We start from the raw sequence: 14,776 nt of genomic DNA on the forward strand, positions 1-14,776 counted from the left end.
CACGTAATGCTGCCAATAGACAAACTGTTAGTTCATTTTTTTTTTAAGGCAGCTTGATTTTAACTTTCATGTCAGTTGCATCTATGATGACTTAAAATATAGTCTGAATCTGTCAGTGCGTGTAGGAGAAAAACAAGCCCAGACACATCCAGATAAGTGCCCACCCAACGCCAACCAGACGCCACTCGTGGGGTGTTTTCAAGAAGAGATCAGAGATATGACACTTCATTACAACACATCAGACCAGAGAGGAGCGTTTCATTCATAAAAGGTTTATTGTAATAAAAATTGACTGTACAGCTCTATATCTGCACAAATGCATTTAAGAAAAAAAAAAACACATTAAAAGCAACTCTGCTCTGAAATAGCTTACAAACTACATCTAAAACAGTAAACGAGCTGCTCAGCAGCCCGCGAGATGCTACAGACAAGAGTCTCTGCTGCAATTACTTCCTCCGGCCCCAAACCAACCAACACATGCAAAGCATCCTGGGAAAACACGATCCTTCCCCCAAGACGCCAGCGGAGGAGCCTCCAGTCCGCCGACCCGTTTCATGACATCAACAGAGGATTTAAAGAGCGGATTGCCTGAATATTGCACAGTAAGACTTAAAGAGCCAGGCAGTGGCGTTTATTAAGGGAGAGGTGGCGCTGTGGTTAAGGCAAGAGGGGATTATGGGAATCTTGTTCATTATATTAAAGTATATTTGATGTATACATCTCTCGTTAGCAGCACCACCACAGTTTTAGGCCTGCAACATACTGAATGCAAATACGTTGCATTCTCAAAGTCACCACAGGTGGCGCTATAAAGCGCAAACTAGTTTTATTATAATCATCATCGTTGAGTACGAAGATAACCTTTGTAGACTTGTGGAAAAGTTTGCGCAAAAGTACGTTTCAGGCCCTTAATTGCTTTACATTCTCGTGAGAGTCGTGAGGTATTATTGTAATTGCACTGAAACCCTGCGTGAGCACCAGTGGAAAACACCCAAAACATGTTTTGGGATCGTATAAACAAACAAGAGTCACAGTGCCGAATTATTTCGAGTCAGTCATCCAGTCGCATAACAACCAGTGCGTTTAAAGTTCATCTTAAATAAAGGATATGGATCAGGGCCGTGAAATCGTGAAAGTGGCGGGAATGGAAACTCGGTAAAACTCTCGGCGGTTGGTCGTCGGAGCTCGCTCACGCTACACGCGCTCAGCTGGACACCATCATAAGGTAGTTTTTTTTCGGAGGTGCGACTTGTTCGGCCCCGCTCATCATGAAGCGGTTTTTGCAGTTCGCCGTCTGGGTTCGTATGGTGAGGGGGAGTGGCTTGAGATGGGCGGCTCCACCTCGTAGAGAACGCCAAATGGATCCATCCTCGCCGATGCGGTAGGACACTTCGTACGGGTCGACCCAGAGCGTCAGCTCACGAGGCAGGAGCGAGAAAAGCTGCCCGCTGTCCAGGTCCCAATACGCCCGGTTCCGCTCGGCCAATCCGAGGGTCATTTCATGATTGATCCGTATGTGCAGCGGTAACCGGATCCCTTCCTGCGGCCTGTCGGGGAACCATTGGTGCTGGTAGTGTTCTGGAGAAAAAATAAAACACTTTCATTAACATCCAAATCTTTAGGCATTAGATGTACTAGAGTATATGATCACCGAATCAACGTAAACGTGTTTATATATTGATAATACTCTTATATGTGACCCTGGAGCACAAAAGACAAGTAGCACAGGTATATTTGTAGCAATAGACAACAATACATTGTATGGGTCAAAATTATCCATTTCTCTTTTATGCCAAAAATCATTAGGATATTAGTATAAGATCATTTTCCCATTAAGATATTTAGTACATTTCCTACAGGTCAAATATGATCAGCCAAAAACTAATTTGATTAGTAATATGCGATTGCTAAGAATCATTTGGACAACTTTTAAGAGATATTTTCTCAATAGTTTCGATTTTTTTGCAACCCTCTAGATATTCACTAGATTTTCAAAACAGTGTTGGATCTCAGCCCGAACGAACATACACCGGAAAGTTCTATTTTATTCAGCTTTCAGATGATGTTAATAAAACTCAAATTTAATAAAAGACACTTGTATGACTAGTTTTAGTGCTCTAGGATCACACATATGCAATAGTTTACGCTAGGTTGGTGAAGTATAAAAAGCATGTATGTTCACTGGCCTGTACCTGATAGCGCCTGCGCGAGAACCAGTCTCTGAGAAACGTTGCAGCTAGCTGCGCGTCACTCAAGCGTCCCGCGGCTCCGCAGCAGTCTGCACCGAAGCCCGCGGCGGCAGAAACCTCGGGGACCATCTCCGTGCCGTGCGTCATCGTAGTCGGGTCCCGTACAGAGTTTGTGTAATGAGGTTGAAGAGCTGCTGGTAAGTTAATGCAAAGTCCCCAAAAGGCAGGATGTGGATGCGATTGATGAGGAGTGGACGGAATGATAAAACATTTCCCCGAGTAAGGGCCGAGATCTATCGGCTTCCGGCTCTCCGCGCTCTGATCTGTCGTGAAGTGACGAGCAAAATCGCATTCCAATATATACGCATCAGAAGCGACGCTGGTTGACCGTCAGTGAGAGACACGCCCAGGTCGTGCGTAGCCAATGAAACAGCGATTAAGGGGCGGGGCTTCCTGGCGTCCGCCACCGATTGGCTGTGGCATGTGTCAGTGTGGAAAACACTGTCGTGTTGTGGTAACGCTCGCCTTCCCCCGTTCGAGTCGCAATATGGAGATAGACGTCAAACGCAGCTCGGGTATGCGTGACACGACACTAGGTGGGGGGGGGTGGGGGGGGAGTCCCTAAAGTTTCGGCGTTTAATTATAGAAGCGAGCTGTTTTTCCTCTTCTTTTATCGTCTGTCAAGCGTACCTCAGGCAGAAACCTACCACACGACCTAAAACAGTCCAAACTCAACCTCAACGACCCACTCCAATCCAACAGAACAAAACTGACTAAAAAATCAAAGTCCGGTTTATTTTCTAGTAATACGAAAAAAAAATATTAAGTAATATAAATGCATATTTAACTTTATGAATGACATTACACAATGTTTTCAGTGTGCATATATACAGTTCGTCCTGGTCCTCGAATCTGATTGGCTGATGAGAGTGTGATATTAGAATAATAACAGAACTCCATCCTTTCATCGTGTGTATCATTCTGTCTAGTGGTATTTCTCACAGCAAAACACAAACCCGTGATTAATTCAGCCTGTGCGCCTGTGTTTGAGGTGCTACAGCGACACCCGGTGGTCAAACAGATGCTAGTTAATCAGCGGTAAATATTAATTTGTTTTCATTTCCGTTCACATTCGCCACATACACACGGGGCTCTTTCTCAGTGTGACTCTCAGAGGTCTCCTGGGCCATCCCCGTATCTGTTACCAGCACGGCGAACCGCTCACATCCTTCCCTCTTCAGCAGCTCTCACTTCTGTGATGCAACACAAATCAGTCACAATAATCCTTCTGCTGCACTTCAATATTTCAGTCTATTATGTTATATTTTCGCTGTTAAATGTTGTACTATACACACATCTAAATGTACTGCACTGTATAGAGTGAGTTTGGTTGGTGTGCACACAGAGGCCGGGTTCTGCTGTTGTGTGTGTGTGTTTGTCATGTGGACTGACCCGCAGGTTTGTCTATATTTGGCTGTAGCATGCGTGTGTGTGTGTGTGTGTGTGTGTGTGTGTGTGTGTGTTGCGAGAGGCTGACGTTGGTTCATGTGATAGGGCTCTCACCTATGGCACACACACTGTGTTCCTGAGCGCCGGCCTGAGAGCAGCGATTCATTGTTTATATGAATGTGTCCTAACCAAACACACACGTAACACACACTCGTGTCTCTGGTTTACGGGTCCAGTGCCCTTCTGGACGTCGCCACCTGGAGGTGATCTGGGCATTATGTGGTACATCCCACGGGAGGTGTGTGTCCTCCCTGGCAAACACACACACACACACCACACACACTTGCCTGCAGTGCAACTGCTGTCGTCCCTTGATCTGACGCTGACACGTCCCTCCAGCAGTGTGTGTGTGGGTGTGTGTGATTTTTGAATCTGTTTTTTTTTGCAAATAAACTCTTCATATGAACACAAACAATTCCATAACATTGTATGGAGTCAAAATTATACATTTTTCTTTTATGACACAAATCATTAGGATATTAAGTAAGATCCATGGTTCTGTGAAGATATTTAGCGTAAATTTCCTACCGTAAATATATCAAAACTTAATTATTGATTAGTAAGTGATGCATTGCTAAATGAGCTTCATTGAACAACTTTAAAGATGATTTTCTCAATACATTTAATTTTTTTTGCACCCTCAGATTTTTCAAAATAGTTGTATCTCAGACAAATTGTCCTCCAAACCCCACATCAATGGAGAGATTATTTATTCAGCTTTTCAGATGTGTATCTCAGACATTGTTGTGTTCCAGGGTCACATTTTAAACTTGTCTGTGTCTGTTTCTGTTTCTTCTGAGGAATCAAGTCTCACTGAGCATCACAAAAAAAACATGTTTCTGAGTGTTTGCAGCTACTAACCAAGCAGACCTCGAATGCTTTATTTGTGTGACCATACTCTCCCGCGCCGCAGCTCTCCTCGCGCACGAACCGAGCCGACTTTAAGGACACAGAGTTATTTTTCATGCCTCTCTTCCTGATGTCTTGACACAGATCTGCAACCCTCTGGCCTCTGGCGTGCGTTCTCCTCGCTGCACTGCTGTGGTGTGTTTCCCTGACGGCTGTCAGCTGCTCCGCTCGGGTCCCAGATCTCCCACCCATTGAGGTTAGCAGGGCAACTCCATCCCAGAGCCAGAAATTACAGGTCATCTGTGTAGGTTTTGTCTTTAAACGCCAGATGTCTGTTCCTCTTTCTTATCTCAAGGAGGCTTCAAGACGTTCTCAGTTTATGTCTCATGAAAGTTATCTCTTTGAATGTTTCAATGACCTTTTGTCATTGTTGTTTTCGGGTTTACTTCGGGCGGGTGAAAATGGTGCAGCCCCTGCATCAATTAATAAGGCATGATTTGGGTAGGCGGACGTGTGCACACACTCTCAACTTTAAAATACTTTTAATACTAGGACTAGTGACTTGAGTGCGTTAATTAATTCCCCCTCATTAATTAAATGCTTATTTATGTCTTCTGCCGAGCTCTAGTTCGTCCATTTCTGTTAATAGGCTGTGGAGGACCCAGTCCACGAGCGTGACATGACGAGGGCCAATCACAGCTCTCGCTTTCCGCTGTGACGGACGCAGAGTTGCCTGGCCAATCACAGCAGGGATCTGTGGCAGAGGGGGCCGGGTGCCTGAGTGCTGGGAGTTGTCTGTGGTTTTCTGGAGTGAGTGCTCAGAGGAGAGAGAGAAAGAGAGGAGAGACATTGCTCCGTATCGTCACGTAGTGAATTTGTCTGATCTCTGCTTGCGCGTCTCTCTATCCACTGCAGCTCTCTGTGTGTGGTGAATGTGTGTGTGTGGTGTTCATGTACGCCGGCAGACAGGCTGCGCGTCGCTCCTTCACTTCATCTTCATCAGTGAATTCACAGCATCGGGCGCAGAGTCCCACTCATCTGTTGAACGTGGTGATGGGCTGTCGACTGTCATTGGGGCCGTGGATGGGCGACAGGATCAGAGGGGGGTGAGTGCCGGTTGCGTGTGTCTGTGTGTGTGTGTGTGTGTGTGTTACTGCTTGTGTGTGTGGTGTGCTGCTGATGGTGATCAGGAGTGACACTGATGCTGATACAACCCACATCTTTTTCACTACACAGCCACACACACACCACACACAGCACCCACACACAACACGTTGTACCCTCTCTCTCTCGTGACTCATGCACTGATGTGTGTTGGTATGAAGGTGCAGCATTATTTGTCATAATGAGAATAATGTTGTGAGTGTGTGTGTGTGTGAGTGTGTGTGTTGTGTGTGTGTGAGGAGAGTGTATTTTGAGTGTGTGGGTGTGGGTGTGTGTGTGTGTGTGTGTGGGTGTGAGGTCTGACGTGTGAGTGTGTGTGTGTGTGTGTGTGTGTTGTGTGAGTAGTGTCGTGTGTGTGATGTGTGTTCGTGTGAGTGAGGTGAGTGTGGGTGAGAGAGAGTGTGTGAGAGAGTGTGTGTGTGTGGTGGTGTGTGTTTCTGAGTGAGTGAGTGAGTGTGTGTGTCTGTGTGTTTGATTGTGTGTGTGGTGTGTGTGTGTGTGTGTGTGTGTGTTGTGTTCGTATTCGAGTGTGTGTGTGTCTGGTGTGTGTGTCTGTGTGTTTGATTTGTGTGTGTGTGTGTGTGTGTGTGGGTGTGGTATTCGAGTGTTGTGTTTGTGTGTCTGAGTGGGTGTGTGGAGTGTCAAGTGTGGTGTTCTGTGTGTGTGTGTTGTGTGTATTCGAGTGTGGTGTGGGTGTGTAGTCTGAGTGTGTGTGTGTGTGTGGTGTGAGATGAGTGAAATTGGTGATGTGTGTGTGTATAAGGCATTGATTGTTTGTAGGTGTGTGTGGTGTGTGTGTATGGAGTGTGTGATGTGTTAAATAATTAAGACGAGTGTGTGTGTGTGTAATATCTAATAAAGATTGTAATGGGTGTGTGTAGGGTGTGTGTGAGAGAGAGGTGTGTGTGTGGTGCTGCATTGTGTTTTGTGTGGTAAAGGAGAGAGTGTCTGATGTGTGTGTGTGTGTGGTGAGTGTGCTTGTGAGTGTATTGTAAATTGTGTGTGTTGTTATTGTGTGTGATGTGAACGAGAATGTTTTGGGTCTGAGTTTTAATCATTAGAGTTGTGTGGTGTGTAGGTGTGTGTGGTGTGTCGTGAGTGCTACCTGAGAGAGTGTGTGTGTGTGTGTGTGTGTGAGATTGAGAGTGTCTGTGTGGTGTGTGTGTGTGTGTGTGTTGAGAGAGTGTGGTGGGCGCTGTTGTGTGTGTGTGTGTGAGAGAGAGTGTGTGTGATGTGTGTGTGAGAAAGTCCATGTGTGTGTGTGGTGTGTGTGTGAGAGAGAGAGAGTGTCTGAGTGTGTGGTGTTGTGTGTGTGTGGAGTGTGAGTGTGAGTGTGTGGTGTGTGTGTTGTGATGTGTGAGTGGGTGTGTGTGGTGTGAGTGAGAGAGAGTGTCTGAGTAGTTGTGTGAGTCTGTGTGGTTTGATTGTGTGTGTGTGTGTGTGTGTGTGTGTGTGAGTGTCTGAGTTGCGAGTGTGTGTGTGTGATGTCTGAGTGTGTGTGTGTGTGTGGTGTGTGTGAGTGTATTCGAGGTCTGTGGTGTGTCTGGGTCTGATGTGTGTGTGTCGTCGTGTGTGAGTGAGAGATTTGTGTGTGTGTGTGTTTGTCTGAGTGTGTGTGACTGTGTGTGTGTGTGTGTGTGTATTCGAGTGTGTGTGTGTGTCTGAGTGTGTGTGTTGTGTGTTGTGAGAGAGAGTGTGTTTGTGTGTTTGTGTGTAGTGCTGTGTGAATTGTGTGTGTGTTTGAGAGATGAGTGTCTGAGTGTGTGTGTGTGTGTGAAGAGGGAGGTGCTGTGCTTCTGGAGTGTGTGTGTGTGTGTGTGTGTGACAGTAATTCTCCCGTAGCGTGTGAGTGTGTGTACAGTGTGTGTGCTGTGTGTGTGTGGTGGTGAGTGTGAGAGAGAGTGTGAAGTGTGGTTGTGAACATACTGATTGTGTGTCATGTGTGTGGTGGGAGAGTCATACATGTTAGTCGGTGGTTCTGTGTGTGTAGGGGTGAGGAGATTGTCAGTCACCACTGATTGTGTGTGTGTGAGATTGTGAGTGTGTGAGTGTGTGTGTGTGTGTGAGTGGGTGGGGAGTGTAAGAGTGTGTTGTGTGTGTGTTGTGTGTGTGTGTGTGGAGAGAGAGTGGTCTGAGTTTGTGTGTGTGTGTGTGTGTGTGAGTGTGAGTTTGTGTGGTAGTTGTGTGTGTGTGTGTGTGTGTGTGTTTGTGTGTGTGTGTGCGAGAGAGAGTGTCTGAGTGTGCGGTGTTGTGTGTGTGTGTGTGTGTGTTGTGTGGTGTTGTTGTGTGTGACGACAGAGAGTGTCTGAGGTGTGTGTGTGTAGTGTGTTTGTGTTCTGTCCTGAACAGATCGGGTCGGTCTGCTGGTGGGGTGGGGTTTGTTTGGGGTATGTTTTACGCGCAGCTGCGCTTTCACTATAGTAGTGGTGTGTGTTGTGAGATAAAAAGTGAATCTGGGTGAAATAGAGCGTACGGCAAACGGCTGAACGCACGAGAGATCCGCGCTTAATGCTCCGATTAATCTTGATCGTTTCCGGTCACTGGTGGTTTATCATGTCATTCAGGTTTCACGGTCGGGATCTGACCCACCTGCAAGAGCGATGAGGCTTCTCGTATCCTGGCCAGCTACGAGCAGCCCAATCACGCGTGTCAGATTGAGGGCCGGGGGCGGAGCCCGCAGTACAACAGGACGATGGACTGCAGCACGCAGACGGAGCGAGCCCTGGGATCCTCGCTGCTGACTCGTGACTCGTGGCACCCTGCCGCGACTGCCTCCCTCGGACAGGTGCTACACCCTGCAGCTCACCGCTGCCACCTGCACGGGACAACACAGACGTGCACTTAAGAGGCCCTTCACACACGACACAAGTCTTTTAATAGTTACTACGGGCCAGATTTACTAAACAGAGCAAATTAACATTAAAACCAATTCCATAAACGTGCCCTTGATCCTCGCGTCGGACCCTTGTCTCACAGGTCTAAGAAGGATCACAGAGCTTCTCAGATTCCACAAAAATAAGCTTCATTTTATGTACTGTTCTGAAGATGGACCGAAGCCTGATCTTACGGGTTTGGAACGAACATGATGGAGTAATTAATGATATAATATACATTTTTAGCGTGAACTAGCCAGATAGCCAATTTCCATAGTGACCAGCAAAAATCTACTAAGAAGCAGCGCAAAGTAGCGCCTGCTTTAAGATATGCATTTTTGGGGCGTTGGGTGTTGGTATTTTCATTTCTAATTTATTGCGATTTTTTGGTGAATCTTTAGTAAATCTTGACAGTACTATTTTAACGCCAAGAGATAATTTGTGCTGGCACAAGCTGTTAGCCCTAAAAATGCTCTTTCTCTATTCATCTTTCATGAGCATGCGTTTTTCTTTTCCCGATTCTATTAAGTAAAAAATTTGTAATTTATTGCATTCGTTTCAATTCTGCTGCTAATTGAAATGAACAGTGTGTCCTATGTGAATGATTTTTTATAGTGCTTGCGTAATTTTTTTTAACGTGAGAGGCAAACACAGGCATTTTCACACGAATGTGCAAGCTTTCTGGCATTCATTTACAAGAACGATAACTATTACATATAACTAAAACATAACTATATTATTGTCCACACCAGTACCGCACGAAACGTTCTGTTTATATATGAGCAACGCTGCAGTTTTGTCGTCTGCAGCTTTTAAATGCTTAAGTTTGTTAGAGCAGGATTCTGACTGGCTGTCAGTTGCTTTACCCATTCATTAGCTTTGGGAAAAATCATGATCTTCCAGTGACATCGTTCCTCTGTGTTATTGTTATGGTTCTGGTGTTTGACTTCCTGTTCTCACTGAATGTGAATTTGAAAAAACGATTATTAAATTAATAGTTATCGTCCTTGGTGCAAACTGTTTTTTTTTTTCTATTATAGTTGTTTTTTCTGAACAAAAACAGTCCATTATTGCTGTTTCAGCTAGTATTATTTTTCATATTGTTTTTAATTATTTATCACAAAATCATAATCAAACGTCGTTTGTAACGGAGATAGTTTTACCATTTATTGTGGTGTTTTGTACTCCTTCTAGTTATTTACCGGATGAATCTGAATGAGTGTGATTCAAACAATGCTTGAGGTGGTTTCATTAATCTTTTCGGCTGACTCGTTCAGTAACGAACTGGTCCTCAAGGGTTTTTGAAAGTAACACATTGGTCATGTGACCAAAATTTGACCAGTGGTATGTCCGAGGGGCAGGTCCTGTTATCCATCCCACTGGAGTTTCAAACTCGAGAAACCACATGTGAATGTGTTCCCATCCGTCAAGAGCCGTCTCTAGCATGTGAGCGGCCTTAAGGCACAGTCACGCTAGGTTTTGCATTCATGCGCATGTGAATGTGCACACAAGCATAAAATATCTTCTTTGCCTTTTACCGTTTCCATCTGATGAACGCTCACTGCAGAATTCATATAGACAAGATGTTTTGGACATTTGAGATAATCCCTTTTTTTCTAGAAGAAAACATCCAGGCCGCAGTGGTTCTGACTAAAACATGAGTCCATTAGCTGTCTAAAATGAAACCGTTAGTGCCCAATGAACTTCTTGCTGCCCATTCAAAGTTTTGAATGCAGAGAGGCTATACACTTAGCTTAAGTCAGTATTGTGCATTAGGGACATTTTAGACTAATAAGTGTTGTCTGTTACAATTTGATGCTGTCAGTGACTGTATTTGTGTCATATAAATATCACTGTTTTGTAAGAACATTTCAGATTGTTTTAAAAGAGGTAAATATTTTGTTTATTTACTCAGCCACCTGTTGACGCATACAGTTTGGACCTTGCTATATTCTAAACCATAACTAAAAACAATAATGTAAAAAACAGTTCAGATGCTTTGAATGTGTATCTTTACTTAAAAGTTTTCATATAAACAAATAAATTACAAATTTAAATAGAGAGTAATAAGACTCACTTACTGGCTGCCGTTAGTCGCAGTAACGGTTCCCGGTTATTTTCAAATTCGAAAAATGGCGCGCGGTTCAGTGAGGGAGTCAGTTTGGAACTCGTAACGGGCTCTGACGATTCGCTGCGTGCGTGATTCTGATTCGAAACAGTTGCTAGTTTGTGTCATGAATCTTCTTGACGGCCTCATTCCAAAAGAACTGATCACGAGTCATTTGCACGCGAAATGGGGACCTCCCCTCTCGCGCTGAGGAAACGCTAATACTGATCATCAGGTGGACGTGACGTGCCACCGAATGTTTACTCGATGTTGTAAACTTATTTGGCACAACTATTATTATTATAGTTTCTATACATTAAAGAAATAGAACATGTAGGGACAACTCTTCTTTGTGTTCGATTTTTCTATGTACAAGTTCCGTTTTATTTCTTTACGTGTGTCAAGCACACTTATTGCACAGTAAAGCTCTTTTCAACATCTGATATATCAGACAAGATGCACTGTTGGCAAGCCGTATATGCTATATTTAGCGGGGTTATAAGATAAGCATAGCTAACTTATTATAAACTACCAGTTATGTTAATACTTCGATTGTATGTTGAAGTGTAATGTTTCATATTTCATCCAAAATCACCCTCTTGATAGGAATCTTAATGCAGCTGTTGGTCTTACTATCAGAGTGAGGTCCGCTGCTCACAGAAGCTCCTTTACAGATCCACAATAACAGGCATCTCTAGAGGACGAGGGCGGAGCCAGAGAGGTGTTTTTCAGCACGTAAGACTAATTATGAGTTTATATATGAGTGTTGTTGTGTTCTCAGGACGTACTAACGATCACATGTCCCTGCCTGGTTACCCGTAGCGTATGGAAGCAGTCTTACGAAGTACCTACCAACACGCACCGGCACCGGAGCACGAAGAACCACTGGTCCTACAAAGGTAAGAATCTTACCATCAACAGATTATGATGATGTACCATATTTAATAAAAAAACTCATCCATATGAAAGCAGTTTTTACCATATACTTTTATTTCAGTATGATGTATTTTTTTCTGAAAACGATTTACACTTTAAACCATACATTATTAAATTTATATTTATTATGAATTTTGAATGAATCGGAATAGTCTAGTCTTACATATTTTACTAACTAAATAAATAGACATGATTGGCATTTCTAAATAATCAGGATTACTGATTATTATCCAGCTGTTAATCCTTCGGACGGAGGCTTATGTATGCTAAAATTAATACATTTTATATATACTCCATGTATCTAATTTTATTAGATTATTGTAAATAATCCATAGCTTATCTTCAATTATATATTAATAATCTATAATAAGTACGTTTGTGTCCTGTCTACACTACTTTATACTACACTAAATTAGTTCAAATATATTAATAAAAAATAATAGCACTAATAACTAGAAATGACTGGGAGTTATTTTATTACTATCGTTTATTTTTTATAAAACAATATTTTCATGTCTCTCTTTTTACTGAGAGTTATTAGATAATTAGTTGTTTATGCCATGCAGATCATTTTCAGGATTTGATCTTACCCCAGTCCGGTGGACTGTGTCACATTTCAAATGACTGTTAATTAATAAAAAACGCAAAAACAACGGGATTAATCAAGGGGCACTTGTTTATGGTGGAGAATCTCAAAACTGTCCTCTCCAAACACTGCTCACTCTGCAATGCCAATCTTAAATGAAGCGTTTTACAAGCAAGCTGTCCTGTTAGGACCGCTTCTAAACTGATGTGTGTGTGTGTGTGTGTGGGTTTGTGTGTAGTGTGGGTGTGTGATGCGAGAGAGAGCGAAAGCTGTTTCTCCAAACAAACAACGTGTTTCAAAAAGGCCCGGCTCTCTTTTCGCTGGAATTATTGATGCATGTAAGCTACGCTTGGGATCACACACAACACACACACACACACACACACACACAACACCCACACCCACCACAATTCACATGTGCATGCGCAGGAGGAAACGCCCTTTAATAAAGCGGTGGAAGGTGAGCCAAGCCAGGACACGCTGTTCAGTTAACTGTTGTGCGCTGGGAGGGTCCTTTCAGAATAATTCACTCATTCCACATCACAGCCTCATTCTGCTAATAATTTTATCAGGAACGCAGTGGAACTGCTCGCATGTTCTTCTCACAAGCGCACACAGGGTTTGAAATCCCATCACCATTAGTAATGCGTGATGTCTTATTGATATAATAATTAAAAAATGTTAACTTGAACCGCAGTCCGGTGTCTTATTGTGTAACGGCTGTGTGACGTGCTTGTTTCAGTTCTCCGCGGTCGTGTCTCCGCGACCTCAACAACTGTCTGCTCAGAGTGCGGCAAACTCCAACTGGCCGAACAGAGAGTTTCCATAGTCAGGTGAGCGTCTCAGGGTGAATATCTGACCCGGACTTAAGGCCTAATTGCTTGAAGAAATGGCTGATTTATTGAAACATTCATGTTCGGAGTGTTTGTTCAGGGCAAGACATCACATGGGTCTAGTGTAAACCATGACTAATAAACATCAACATAACTTGCCCAAAGTGATTGGAATCATTAAGAATTGCAAACAACTTTTGTATTCTTAAATTCATGTTTCAAATCTGCATTACCAGAAACGCCGAACTCAGGTGAAAACGTCTTGTTTGGATTGTTGCAATTAAGAGTTTAAAGGTTTTTACCGAAGGAATTTTTGATTTCTATCTCTCCTGTAAATCAGAAAATACCTTAATCAACACCCTGAAAACAAAACCTAATCAAAATAATAATAATAAAAAAAATAATTTTGACCTGTTTTAAGCTACTCAACTTAAAACTGGGAGAAAAATCATATGAGGGCAAAATGTGCCTTTAAAGATACGTTTAAATTAGAGGTGGCAACTATGTAACGTGCTAAAAATAATAATAATAATAAAACAGGACAATGATATATGAACACAACCCTTCTGTCAAATCCTTCAGAATATAGATCTGGAATAAACTGTCAAATTTGGAAATAATAGAAACCTCTTTTTTTTTTAAGATTTGAAATCTACTGACTGCAAAGAGAGTCAAAGTGCAATTAAGCTGTTTACAAACACGTGTTTTCCTTTCCACTGAAAACACTCGTTTGTGAACAAGTCCCCAAATCTCAACATTACCCATGTGCAGTGAAAAACTACTGATGAATGTTTTTTCCTGTAGTGTCTTGCCTAAAAAGATGTGGTGTAGTGAAAAAACATCTGTACTCTAGTAAAAATGCAACAGAAGCCAATTAAATGCAGACTGAGTGAAGCTGGAAGGGTGCAGAGTTCAGAGTTCAGATCTGAGGGATTGTTTGTTGTTTCTGGTTCTCGTAGTGGATTCTCTTCATCCGTCACAGGACCGAGAGGCGAGTGATGTCGTAATGTTATGTTAAGTTTATGGTGACCCGGAAGCTACCGATCATAAATACGGCTGAAGACTGTGAGCCACCGTGCGTGTCTCTTGTGCTCTGATCGACGACCCATTTCAATCAATAGAATTCGATTAGAATTTTTTCTGCGTATTCTTAATTACTTGAGATGCATTCACCAATGACAGTGAGTTTAATCTGCTATATCACTAGTCATTAAATAAAGTCAAGCGTTAACATAACTCGACCTGCAGATCTAATGCACACAATGCTATGGGCTGTAGCTGCTCCATTTGCCCTATATATCGTTCGCTCTGTGGTAGTGTAATTGTTGCATCGTCAACGGTCGCCCATATCGGCTTAAATTAACTTATCATTGAAAATCACTCTACGGCTGTTGCACCTTCTGTCAGCCATAAAAATAACCATTAAAACTTTATCAAAGTTCTAAATGCATGTGTTATTTAACTGCGGGATGACCACACATGAGTGTTGCTGTTAATTCACAAATATGCACAAACCTGTAACAGTAAATGGTACTGAATCATTTAAAACCGCACAGAAACCTTGCACATTGAGTTCCGCTTGCATTTTAATTATCCGTAACGGTACTTAATGGAGTCTTCAAGCAGTTAGGATGATTTTCCCCCCTCCCGTCCCCTCTCTCGCTTCTTAAAAAGTAGAAGGGGAAAGGAGAATTTGTTTTGTCCAGCCAATCTTTGGTATCTCAATCCTG

The 14,776-nt window shown here is 43.0% G+C and overlaps 1 protein-coding gene and 2 pseudogenes across 1 annotated transcript in view; 1 reads left to right on the plus strand and 2 right to left on the minus strand.

The window, feature by feature from the left end:
- The window catches only part of LOC109064427, a 195,802-nt pseudogene that overhangs the window by 148,551 nt on the left and 32,475 nt on the right, over positions 1-14,776 (plus strand).
- The window catches only part of LOC109075252 (cryptochrome-1), a 198,361-nt gene that overhangs the window by 134,327 nt on the left and 49,258 nt on the right, over positions 1-14,776 (minus strand).
- Positions 1,205-2,337, minus strand: LOC122141442 (annotated as a pseudogene).

This window comes from Cyprinus carpio, chromosome B22 (genome assembly GCF_018340385.1).
Source record: "Cyprinus carpio isolate SPL01 chromosome B22, ASM1834038v1, whole genome shotgun sequence".
Taxonomy (NCBI): domain Eukaryota; kingdom Metazoa; phylum Chordata; class Actinopteri; order Cypriniformes; family Cyprinidae; genus Cyprinus; species Cyprinus carpio.